The sequence below is a fragment of the Cryptomeria japonica genome, chromosome 1 (genome assembly GCF_030272615.1).
Source record: "Cryptomeria japonica chromosome 1, Sugi_1.0, whole genome shotgun sequence".
NCBI classification, from domain to species: Eukaryota; Viridiplantae; Streptophyta; class Pinopsida; order Cupressales; family Cupressaceae; genus Cryptomeria; species Cryptomeria japonica.
This window is the reverse complement of record NC_081405.1, coordinates 692,089,818-692,104,078: the sequence shown is the minus strand read 5'-3', so window position 1 is coordinate 692,104,078 and position 14,261 is coordinate 692,089,818.

Below are 14,261 nucleotides of genomic sequence, written 5' to 3'. Positions count from 1 at the left end.
CTTATCTCCAATCTAAAGGGTAAGTGCAAGAAGTTGTGTCCACTTTTTGGTCAAAAAGTGGAAGTTTTTTCCCTTTTTTTTTTGATTTTATCCCGTTTGACCTAAATATTTGAGGCACTTAAAGAATGAATCTTGAAAAAATTCAGTAATGGAAAATGTAGTGCTCGAAGTCTACTTTCCAAATATGTAATTTATTTTAATACCCAAATCTTAAAAATAAAGTTTGAATAGGCATTACTAAAACCTATAGTTTAAAAGTCACTTTTCAGGACCATACCATGTCCATGTACGACAAGCATAATTTGACCTAAATGAAATTGTTTTTATAAATCCTTTTAAGAAAAGATCTATAACTCACTCACCTTTGATGAGAATATTTTTTTGTAATTTTTTTCTACATTTTTTTTTTTTGTTAATTTTTTTTTGGGCATAATCATTGTTTTGAAAAATTCTTGTGTACGGCAAGCATAATTTGACCTAAACATTTTTTGATTTTTTTTTTAAAAACTGTATAGAATTGTCTTTAGTTTGATGCCATATAATTTTTTTTTCAAAAAACTTAGAAACAAAAAAGTTATTAAAAAACAAAAAAACCATGTCATTTCGAGTTTATAGACCTCTTTCATTAGTAATTATTTTAAAAATAAATATATTGATCATTTTTTTAAAAAAATTACATATTTAGAATCTAGACAGTCTCTACTATAATGGGTTTTTATTGTTTAAAAAAATTCTGAAAATTTGGTGTTTAGATATATTTTTGAAGTCATTATTTTATATGAAGATTGATTTGTTAGAGTTTCAAGCAGATCCGAAGCAAATATGAACTAACAATTATATGCAGATTTAAATACAAAAGATAAAGAAATAAAATAGGATACAGATAACATAGAGATTTAACGTGGTTCTCCTAGAATGGGTTACATCCACCATACACTGTCGTCCAATCTTTCTTATTATCCAGCAAAAACAGTACATCAACCTTACAATGCCTTAAGCATCCCAGCCGCTTATAACATGCGTTTTTAGGGCAACAAACAAAGTCAGCCTTTTTTAGGGTTTTATTACAATGTTGGTTTTCATCAACAAAAAATGGCAAAAAAAATTTTCTCTGGGGCTGCCGCCCCCGACCCCCCGCTTTTCTCGGGGGCTGCCGCCCCCGAACCCCTGCCCGACCTAGCCCCGGACCTCCACGAGGATACGTGCTGAGTGTACAGTACTTTGCTGATCAGTCGCCACATTTCAACAATCTCTCACTTGGAGACTGATTAGGCTCCACACTGAACAATCTCCCACTTGGAGACTGATTAGGCTCCACACTGAACAATCTCCCACTTGGAGACTGAAACTACACGACACCACTGTACATGAGACATCCGCTGGATAAAACACTAGGACTTGACTGGTATAAATTCCACAATTATCAATCAAGAAGACCAACAGAAACTGATGAAGAAATCAGCTTCTCCTATGGAACTGCCTTTGTGAACATATCGGCAGGATTCTCACTTGTGTGAATCTTCTCAAGCCGTAACTGACCCTCCTCCAAAATAGTCCGGATGAAGTGGTACCTGAGCTGAATGTGCTTTGTCCTTGAATGAAAAGCAGAGTTCTTCGCAAGATGAATGGCACTCTGGCTATCAGTATACAATGGGCTATCCTCTTGTGTCTGACCCAATTCTTTCAGAAAACATTGCAACCGAATCATCTCTTTGCTGGCTTCTATAGCAGCAACATACTCAGCTTCAGTGGTTGAAAGTGCAACAACCTTTTGCAGCCTAGAAATCCAACTGACTGTAGTTCCCCCTATAGTAAAAACATACCCTATAGTACTCCTCCATGAATCAATATCACCCACCAGATCAGAGTCAACAAATCCACTTAGAGCAGCATTAGATCCTTTGAAACATAATGCCTTCGTAGTAGTTCCTTTCAAATACCGAAGAATCCATTTCACAGCATTCCAATGTTCCATACCTGGATTACTCATAAACTTGCTCACAACTCCCACTGCATGTGCAATATCTGGCCTTGTGCATACCATTGCATACATCAGACTGCCAACAACTGATGAATACGGGATGTTAGACATTTTATTAACCTCTTCTTGTGCCTTTGGGCACATCTCCTTAGTCAATTTGAAATGACTAGCCAAAGGTGTACTAACTGCTTTTGCATCCTGCATGTTAAATCTTTTCAACACCTTCTTTATATACTCACTTTGAGACAAATTCAAGGTTCTATTTTTCTTGTCCCGTGTAATCCTCATACCGAGAATTTGCTTAGCTGCACCCAAATCCTTCATAGCAAATGACCTGGCTAATTTATATTTAAGATCATTTATATGTTGCATGTTAGACCTAGCAACAAGCATGTCATCAACATAAAGCAACAGGATAATATAACTGCCATTATCAAATCTCTTAAAATATACACAATGATCAGAATGACATCTATGATAACTGTGTTCAGCCATGAAACTATCAAATTTTAAATACCATTGTCGGGGTGCTTGCTTTAGGCCATACAGACTTTTCTTTAGCCTGCACACCAAGTTCTCCTTACCTTTGACCTCATATCCCTGTGGTTGCAACATGTAAATTTCCTCCTCCAAATATCCATGGAGAAAAGGTGTTTTGACATCTAATTGTTCAAGATGTAAATCATCTGCAGCCATAAGACTAAGTACAATTCTAATTGAAGTCATTTTTACAACTGGAGAAAATATTTCATCATAATCTATACCCTTTTTCTGTGCAAAACCTTCTACCACAAGTCTGGCCTTATATCTTTTCTGACCTCCTTCCTCCTCCTTCAGCCGATAAACCCATTTGTTAGGCAAGGCTCTTTTTTCTGCAGGTAAAGGGACTAAGTCCCAAGTCTTATTTTTCATCGAGGAGTCCATCTCCTCTTTCATGCCTAGTTGCCACTGTTGTTTGGCATCCACCTGCATTGCTTCTTCATATTCTTCTGGTTCACTAGAATCCGTTAATAAAATAGAATACAAAGAAGGAGAAAATCTTTCAGGGGGTCTACTTGTCCTCATAGAACGTCTAACACTTGCAGGAGTTTGTGGGACAATCTATTGTTGCTGAGCATCAGGTACCTGTGGCATTTCATTTTCAGGAATCTCATCCAACACCACATATTCTTGTTTGTCCTATTCATGCTTCTTTTCCTGCATCTGTTCTTTATACACAACCTTCTTATTGAATATAACATCTCTACTTCTAATTATTTTCTTATTTTCAAAATCCCATAACCGATAGCCATATTCATCTATCCCATATCCAATGAAGGTACATTTCTGAGATTTAGCATCAAGCTTGGTTCTGTTTTCTTTATCAACATGGACAAAAGCTTTGCAACCAAAAGTTTTTAGAAAAGAATAATTTACCTTTTTACCAGTCCATGCCTCCTCTGGAATACCACCATCCAAAGGGGTTGAAGGTCCTCTATTTATCAAATAGATAGCAGTATGTACAACATCTGCCCAAAAATGTAAGGGCAATCCAGCATGCAATCTCATGCTCCTCGCACGTTCCATGATGGTCCTATTCATTCTCTCTGACACACCATTTTCCTGTGGAGTTCCTGGAACTGTCTTCTGCTTTCGAATCCCATTTAAGGAACAGTAATCTTCAAATGCTTTGCTGCAATACTCACCTCCATTATCCGATCTGAGACACTTCAACTTTTTTCCTGTCTCATTCTCAACCAAAGCTTTCCATTTCTTAAAAGTTTCAAAAACATCTGATTTTTGTTTTAGGAAATATACCCATGTTTTTCTGGTTGAGTCATCAATAAAAATAACATAATAACAAGAGCCACCAAGAGAAGATACCTAAGCTGGTCCCCATACATCTGAATGTACAAGCTCTAACTTCTCACTCTTCTTCTCTTTCCCAACCTTGAGAAATCTGACTCTTTTCTGTTTACCATAAACACAGTTTTCACAGAACTCTAAATCAATCTTCTTTAGTCCTGGCAATAGATTTTTGGAGTGAAGGATTTTCATCCCTTTCTCACTCATGTGCCCAAGCCTATGGTGCCACATTATCGAATCTGTTCTTGCAACATTTATTGTTGTTGTCCCTGCAGTAACTTTATCTGTAGCAGCTAAGGTAGAGTAAGTGTTACCAGTACAGAGATATAATGTGCCTACCTTCACACCTTTAGCTACTACTAATGATCCTTTCGTGACCTTCCACATACTGTCTGAGAAGGTAACTATGCAACCTTCACTACCTAGTTGCCCTGCAGAAATTAAATTTCTTCTTAAATTAGGAACATGTCTTACCTCCTGTAGAAACTAGTCATTACCATTCTGCAACTTGATCTTTATCTTTCCTTTTCCAACAATTTGACAGGGCTCATCATCACCCAAATATACCTGTCCAAAATCGCCTTGAACATAATCTAGAAAATATTTTCTATGGGGTGTAGCATGAGATGAAGCCCCAGAATCTATTACCCAGGAATCATTAACATTATCCAAACATAAGATTAAAGCATCTTGTAAAGTATTACTTGCAATATTAGCTTCCTTACTGTCATTTTCATTTTTGTCTCCTTTGTTTTTCCGAGACCAACAGTCTTTCTTTAGATGACCAGGCTTTCTGCAGTACCAGCAATCTTTCTTTCCTCTAGATTGAGAGCGTCCTTTCTTTGACTTCCCTCGTGACTTCTCATTCCCAGGGCCTTTTCCTCTTTCCTTTGATCTTCCTCTATTCTCCACATTCAAAACACTACCCGATGATGTTGGAGTCTCACCTGTGCTTTTCCTTCGCATTTCCTCGCTTAGGATAACACCAACAATATCATCAAATACCAAATTATTTTTACCAGAGACAGAGTTACTTACAACCATAACCAAGCTATTCCAACTTTCTGGCAAAGAACATAAAATCAAGAGAGCCCTAACCTCTTCTGCAAAGGTAATTTTTACCGAAGACAATTGACTGGTAATTGTATTAAATTCATTTAAGTGCTCCGCTACAGATCCTCCCTCACTCATTTTCAAATTAAACAAACGCTTCATAAGAAATACCTTATTCGAAGCCGAGGGTTTCTCATACAACTTAGCCAATGTTGCCATCAAATCTACAGTCATTTTTGCTTCTGTTATATTGAACGCTACAGACGACGCAAGGCACAATCGAATGGATCCCAGTGCCTTTCTATCTAAAATGTCCCACTCTTCATCTGATATTGTGGTCGGTTTCTTTGCCTTTCCTTCCAATGGCTGCCACAAATCCTTTTGATACAGGTAATCCTCCATCTGCATTTTCCATAACTGATAATTCTGGCCATTAAACTTTTTGACCTTGAATTTGGAATCCTCCATTGCTCCCACTCAAATCTGAAAGTCCTGCCAATTTACAGAAAACCTCGCTCTGATACCAATTGTTAGAGTTTCAAGCAGATCCGAAGCAAATATGAACTAACAACTATATGCAGATTTAAATACAAAAGATAAAGAAACAAAATAGGACATAGATAACACAGAGATTTAATGTGGTTCACCTAGAATGGGTTATGTCCACCATACACAGTCGTCCAATCTTTCTTATTATCTAGCAAAAACAGTACATCAACCTTACAATGCCTTAAGCATCCCAGCCGCTTATAACATGCGTTTTTAGGGCAACAAACAAAGTCAACCTTTTTTAGGGTTTTATTGCAAGCATCCCAAACCCTTGCTTTTCTCGAGGGCTGCCGCCCCCGAACCCCTGCCCGGGGCCCGGCTCGGCCCCGGACCCCGGCGAGGATACGTGCTGAGTGTACAGTACTTTGCTGATCAGTCGCCACATTTCAACATGATTTGGCCTTCAAGTTGTAGGTCAAACCATGTCCAAGCCTAAGGGTCGGCTCTCCAAGCCATTTCCCAAGCCAAAACTAAAGCTACAACTGAACCAAAGTTGAAATTTTTAGAAATGGGATCCCGTTTACAAAACGGGATCCTATTTCATTTTTTAAAATAATTTTAAAAATGTTTAGCAAATAGGATCCCGTTTTGAAACGACATTCCGTTTCCCTTTTTTAAATATATATATATTTTTTAAAATGTTTTTTATAATTTTTTTTTTTTAAACAAACTTTATATACATGAAATATTAAATTTAAGTTTAATTCATATTTCCCTTTGTCTTTTTCCTTTTTTATACTTTAAGTTATATTTTATGTATATATTAGCAGGATGTTTGAGAATGGTTTTAGATCTCTAGGAGTTATAATATACAGATTTTAGATTTTAGAAGATCTTATAAATTGTGACGTAGTAGGACCTATAATGTCATAATACAACCTATTATGTCATAATAAGTCCCATTGGCACATAATAGGTTCTAATGTGTCATAAAAAGTCATATTGTGTCATAATAGGTCCTATTGTGACATAATACGACCTAGTACGTCATAATAGGTCCTATTATGTCATAAGACCCCTCAAAAGGACCTATTATGACATTATACCTCTAAATAGGAACTATTATGACTTAAGACCCCTTAGTAAGACCTATTATGTCATAATAGGTCCTATAATGTCATAAGACTCCTTAAGAGGACATGTCATGTCATAATAGGTCCTATTATGTCATAAGACCCCTTAAGAGGATATATTATTATATTATACGCCTTAGTAGGACCTATTGAAGGTATTATGTCATAATAGGACTGATTATGACATAATAGGACCTATGATGACATAATAGGTCATATTATGACATCATAGGTCCTATTATGTCATAAAATCCCTTAAGAGGAACTATTATGACTTTATACCCCTTAGTAGGACTTGTTAAGAGGTATTATATCATAACAAGACCTATTGTGACATAATAGGACCTATTATGTCATAATAGGTCCTTTTGTGACATAATAGGTCCTTTTGTGTCATAATACCCCTTAAGAGGACCTATTATGGCATTATACCTCTTACTAAGACCTATTATGACATAAGACCTCTTAGTAGGACCTATTATGACATAATAGGATCGATTATCATATAATAGGACCTATTATGTCATATAGGTCCTATAATGTTATAAGACCCCTAAAGAGAACTTGTTATGTCATAATTGGTCCTATTATGTTATAAGACCCCTTAAGAGGACCTATTATAACATTATGCCCCTCAGTAGGACCTGTTAAAGGGTATTATGTCATAAAGGACCAATTATGACATAATATGATCTATGATGATGTAATAGGTCCTATTATGTCATCGTAGGTCCTATTATGACATCATAGGTCATATTATGTCATAAAACCCCTTAAGAGGACCTATTATGACTTTATACCCCTTACTAGGACATGTTAAGGGGTATTATGTCATAATAGGACCTATTGTGATATAATAGGACCTATAATGTCATAATACAACCTATTATGACATAATAGGTCTCATTGTGACATAATAGGTCCTATTTGTTAGGGTTCACACAGATACTGAGAGGGGTGGGTGAATCAGTATCTGATCGGTAATGAAATTTTCTTAATACAAAACATGTGGAACATAAAGTAACAGTATACCGGTATGCAAGAATTAATGTAATTAACAGAATCAAAAGCATCCACATGAAAAGAACACCATAACACAAGATGTTTAACGAGGAAACCCGGTGTGGGAAAAACCTCAGTGGGATTTGTGACCCACAATATTCACTTACTGGCCAATAAGAGAATATTACTTACAATAGGGGCCTACACATGCAGGAAGGCCAACTGCCTAGAGCACACTGCTCAGTAAGAAGTCACACTGACTTACAATGAGGATTATACTAATCCAATGATCTGTACTGCTTTACAATAGCATCTTCAATGCCAGATTCAGTACCGGTTCTTGCTCTGTTCTTTACATATACCCTTGACCTATAATTCGCACATTAGGTCTACCTAATAATTTTCTTTTTGCTCACTATATCTCTCTTACAAATGTCTACAATGCTCTCTTTTATATACAAGAGTCATTTTACAATTTGCCAAGTTGACTTACAATAATACACAAAATATTACATATCAAAAATCCTGTCGGCCTCTATGCCGGTATACATCTTTTCTTCTGTGCCGGTGCCAGTGCTGGTGTAGAGTGGTCTTGATGATGTGGATGCACTATCTTGCTTGAATAATGCTTTGCCGGTAGAATGTCTTGCCGGTGCTGTAGGATTGCAAGGTTGCCATCAATGACCAAACCTTCAATCACACACAATGTCTCATTGGAGTGTCCATATGCCAACACTATTATGACATAATATGACTTATTATGTCATAATACGACCTATTATGTCATAAGACCCCTTAAGAGGACCTATTATGACATAAGACCCTTTAGTAGGACCTATTATGACATATGTAGAGAAGTAAGTTGGTTGGAAGAGAGAGATAGTATGTTTAGTAGAGTTGAGGGGTATTACGTCACAACAAGACCTATTGTGACATAATAGGACTTATAATGTCATAATATGACCTATTGTGACATAATAGATCCTATTGTGACATAATACGACCTATTATGGCATTATACCTCTCACTAGGACCTATTATGACATAAGACCCCTTAGTAGAACCTATTATGACATAATATGATAGATTATCACATAATAGGACCTATTATGTCATAATAAGTCCTATTATGTCATAAGACCCCTTAAGAGGACCTATTATGACATTATACCTCTTACTAGGACCTATTATGACATAAGACGGACCTTAGTAGGACCTATTATGACATAATAGGGTTTATTATCACATAATAGAACCAATTATGTCATAATAGGTCCTATAATGTCATAAGACCCCTTAAGAGGACTTGTCATGTCATAATAGGTCCTATTATGTCATAAGACCCCTTAAGGGGACCTATTATGACATTATACCCCTTACTAGGACCCGTTAAAGGGTATTATGTCATAATATGATTAATAATGACATAATAGGATCTATGATGATATAATAGGTCTTATTATGTCATCATAGGTCCTATTATGACATCATAGGTCATATTATGTCATAAAACCCCTTAAGAGGACCTATTATGACTTTATACCTCTTACTAGGACTTGTTAATGGGTATTATGTCATAATATGACCTATAAGGTCATAATATGACCTATTATGTCATAATAGGTCCCATTGTGACATAATAGGTCCCATTATGACATAATACAACCTATTATGTCATAATATGACCTATTATGTCACAAGACCCCCTTAAGAGGATCTATTATGACATTATATCTCTTACTAGGACTTATTATGACATAAGACCCCTTAGTAGGACCTATTATGACATATGTAGAGAAAGATAAGTTGGTTGAGAGAGAGATATGGTACTTTTAGAGAGAGTTAAGGGTTATTATGTCATAATATGACCTATAATGTCATAATACGACATGTTATGTCATAATAGGTCACATTGTGACATAATAGGACCTATTGTGACATAATACAACCTATTATGTCATAATAGTGTCCTATTATGTCATAAGACCCCTTAACAGGACCTATTATGACATAAGACCCCTTAGTAGGATCTATTATGACATAATAAGATCGATTATCACATATTAGGACCTATTATGTCATAATAGGTCCTATAATGTCATAAGACCCCTTAAGAGGACCTAACATTATAACCCTTTGTAGGACCCGTTAAAGGGTATTATGTCATAATAAGACTAATAATGACATAATAAGACCTATGATGATGTAGTATGTCCTATTATGTCATCATAGGTCTTATTATGACATCATAGGTCATATTATATCATAAAACCCCTTGAGAAGACCTATTATGACTTTATACCCCTTACTAGGACTTGTTAAGGGGTATTATGTCATAATAGGACCTATTGTGACATAATAGGACCTATGTTATGCAGGTAGGGGGTAAGGGGAGGTGTATAGAGATAGTGAAGATAAAGAGTAAAGAGTTAAGGATGTGAGAGAGAGGTAGAGACATAGTTTTAGATTTTGGGGGAGAGGGGAAAAAGTGAGATAGAAAGGAAAAAAAAGACAGAGAAATGTGACATATATAAATTTTATAATTCATGTATATATAGCTTGTATTTTTTATTAATTTTTTTTTTTTAATAAAAAAAGGATCTTGTTTTTAGATCTAGGCTCAGGATCCCAAAGCTAAACGGGATCCCGTTTCAAATTTTGGCTCGGGATCCCGACAAGAAATGAGATCCTGTTTCGTTTCTCATGCGTTCTGTGAGATTTGCCTTTTTTTTCTAAGTGTAAAAATTCCACACTAAGTGGACACAACTTTGTGCACTTACCCTAGTTGCCTTATGACATGTTAAATAACACATCAACACGTGCCCCTCCCTTTTACAACTCATTTATGTGTGATACAAATTATATTTCCTATTTCAGGAGTACAAACTTTTGAAGGCCATAACTTGTGAACCGTGTCTGATTGACAAATTGTTTGAAGTGCCAGAAAGATCGCAAAGTGCTCTATCACCTCGTAAACTACTATGCCATTTATACCCACTTTTTAGGGAATTTTGGGGCCTCCAAAGTCCTCAAAATTAATTTTAAACCTTTCATTGGACCCCTCTAAAATGAAAACTTTATTATCTTCAAAATTAGATGTGATCTTGTGACGAAACTTTACCAGAATGCTTATCTAGCCAACTAGAAGCTTTGGAGGGAATTTTGCACCATTTCGTGCTGAAATGAAAACTTATTGTAGTCACATAAATCCGTCCAGTTTAATTAAATGAATATTTTCTATTTATTTGATTAAAAATTCACTAGCCATCAGTTAATTAAATTAACATTTAATTAATTCATCTTCAAACATTCTCCTATTAATTAAATAAATTATTCAATTTGTTTTAATTAATTCATTAAACTAAATTCACAATCAATTAAATGAATAAATCTTATTTATTTAATTTAATACCATTTCCTCTTTTAAATAAATAAATAAAACATTTATTTAAATCATTAAATCCCCCCCACTTGTATTCTCCTAAAAATGCAACTTGCACCTATTTGTTGAAATAAATGAATTTTATTTTAATAAAAATCTTATTTTCCCCCACCCACCAAACCCACTTGCAATCCTAATCCCCTTCTAGATTCTTCTAAACCTTTCCTAATTAGCCTAATCCATCCCCTAATTATTGTCACATTCTTAAGCAATTTGGAGTCACTTCTCAAAGACTCCAAAGTCTTTGAAATGCATTTAAGGCTTGATGTGTTCAACAAGCTAACCTCTAAAGTCTTTTAAACCACTAATGGCTCTTACATGACCATTTATGGTTAAATCCACTTGCACCCATGGTTAGAGACTTTGAACCCCAACTCAACCCTCATGTAACTCATGTGTCTCAAGCATTTATTGCTTTGACCATGGTTATCCTCACTAACTCTTGCACAAGAATTTATCCATTGGATAAAAGCATTATTCCTTGAATAGTGAATTTATCCGTTCAACTCAACCTTAATCTTACCTCCCAGGTTAACCCTCAGGTCATGTCAAGCATTTAATGCTTCTTCCCTCTCCTCTCAACCCATCTCATGTTGACATTTGTCATCCTGGGATTGGGTTGAAAGTCCTCACATGGATCTTAAACCATTCAATCCCGACCCTTGTTGAGATTACTCAATCTCAACCATCCATTGCTCCATTTTACCTATAAATAGAGCTCATTTCGTCATAATCTAGATCCTAAAAACTGTATGCGTTTAAATTATAGTCATTTTTAGAGAGAGCATTTTAGTATAATTATTTACATTCACTCTTTTGGTCTAAAATTAACATTTGCATAGCATAGATTAATCATATTCAATCTTGAACCTCCATAAAGCATCCATAGTGCAAAAAGCTACTGAGAGCTACACTCATTTGGAACTTGGAGAGGAGAGGAACAAGGGAGGAGGAGCTACAAAAATGGTGGAAGGCATTTGGAGATGCCTTGTTGTATTTGCTTTTATTTTCAAATGCTCTATTATGTTTTTAGTGTCTCTCTTGATATGCCTGCTTAGAATAGTCTTTGGTTGATTAACACTAACTCTCTTTGTTTATTGTGTTTTTTGAGTGTATGTTGCCCAACCACAGGTTTTTCTAAAAACCCTCATTTTTGTAGAGCATCATTTGGTGAACCCGACGTGAATCCAACACCAAAATTTTTAAAACTGTTAACATTTTTCATGATTTTAATTGCCACACAGGTTGCGCTTTGGCGCTTTTGAACACGCTTTAGCGCTTTTGTTCACCAGAATAACACTATTGTTTTGGAAATAGCGCTATTGATCTTAGTTTAGTGCTTTTGCACTTAGAGTAGCGCCTTTGTCAGTAGTTTAGCGCATTTGTGTTCCCTGTTTGACATAATTCAATTCTGTCCGACAAAATCTTTTAGCACTATTGACCATAGTTTAGCGCATTTGTAATTATTTTAGCGCATCTGTTAGTATATTAACGCTTTCGTGTTAAATAGAGATTTTGTGTTTACACAGAGTGGCGCTATTGTAACAGAGAGTTGCAATTTTTTTACTTTATAACAAAAAATTTAGAATTTAGGCTTGTGGAAGCCCACCTATACTTCATTTCATTTTTCTAATTGTTTGATTGTTTGTGCAGGGTGAAGGAGTTTAGAGTAGAAATCATTTGAGTTTATTTCTTTAACTTTATTTTTCGAAGTTGGATAAAATGAATTCACTTTCTTTTTGGCTTAAAAATTGAACTTCACACTTTATTTTTGGGTTCTAAAATTAAAATCACACTTTTCAGCTTGGGCTTAAAAAGAACCCCACTTGCAAGTTAAAAAGAACCATAAAATTCACATCAAATCTTTCTTTGCAAGTTAGGAACAATATTTTTGGTGCTTAAAATCAAACAAATTTCATTTCTTGCATCAAACTTAAGGAAATTCACAATCAAAACTTCATTTGGTGTAAAAGTAAAAAGAACAATCAACTTGTCCAAAGTTTTTCTTGTTTTTCAAAAGCGATTTACTTCAAGTAAACATGTTTTTCATTTAGTTGACCAGGATTTCAAGTTCCTATATTACACAAACATTTTGCCTTGAAGTTAAAAGAACACCATGATTGTTGGAGCAACATCTCCAAATAGTTAGATCGCATTGCTATAAACTTGGTTAAAAAGAACAAGTGATTTTGTGATTGGCACACTTGTGCAAAGTTTTGTCGAGTGGTCCTACTTCTAACACACACTATCCTCTCCCTTGGCTTTCATGGTCCTAGGTACAAGAGAAAAGTATTAGTAACACTCAAAGTTTATATTTTTAAGAGATGCCTGCCAAGAGACACATCACTCTTGGGAACCACCTCACATGGTAAATCCTTCGAGCCGCTATAGAAATCAGGTGTGAGCGAAAGCTGTAGCCTTGGGTATAGTTGTTCCTATAGTTTAACTTGTCGAAAGGATAAGTGGGCCCCACCACAAGTTACAAGGCTCTTAAGTGAGTCACTGCAGAATGAACTTATGTCCAAAAACATCATAAATTACTAAACACCTTTATGCAGAAGCCCACCCATTCTATTGATTGAAGATATTTGTGAAAAGTTCAATGCAAGAGCATAGATGGTTTTGCTCCCAAGATACTCACCATACATATTTCTTTGAGTAGAAACATAGCTTTTTAAAAGGCTGCTTGTAGCTTGATAAAAGTGGTGACTCCCCCATTATAGGGATCATCTATTTGTTATGCTCATGCAAGACTTAGTATATCACATCCTTACTTGCCACGGTGGGATTCATAAGGTATGTAGTACCAAAGTTGAAGAAATATCAAGATGTGGGCTAAAATTATCGCAACTAGCCATTTGACCTTAGGGATAAAGTGTGTTTGAAGTATCTTCATTTTGTGTCACGACCAGTGATAAACTATGCCGACTTCAGGCTTTTTGGAAAAACATACTCAAAAACATTTGGAAAGAAAGGGTCATAAAAGTCCAAAGATTGGGTTGATTTAAACCCACACTTATTTTTGCCTTTTGAGGAAAGATTCTTGTGTTTGTGTGCTTGCTTTGTTTTCTTGTCAAAGAAAAACCAAAAGAAAAACCAATTCCAAAACAAGTATTCATCCAACACAAAATTTTCAAATATCAAAGATCAAAAACAAAGTGTCAAACTATATGACCATTCTTCACATTTTGAGAAAGAAGAATCTTAATCAACATATCAATTTGAAGAAAAGACCATTAAGCTCAAAGGCTTTCATGAAAAGAAGGAAATTTTTCTATCTTAACAGACAAATCTTTGTCTCACATAGAACCTTATT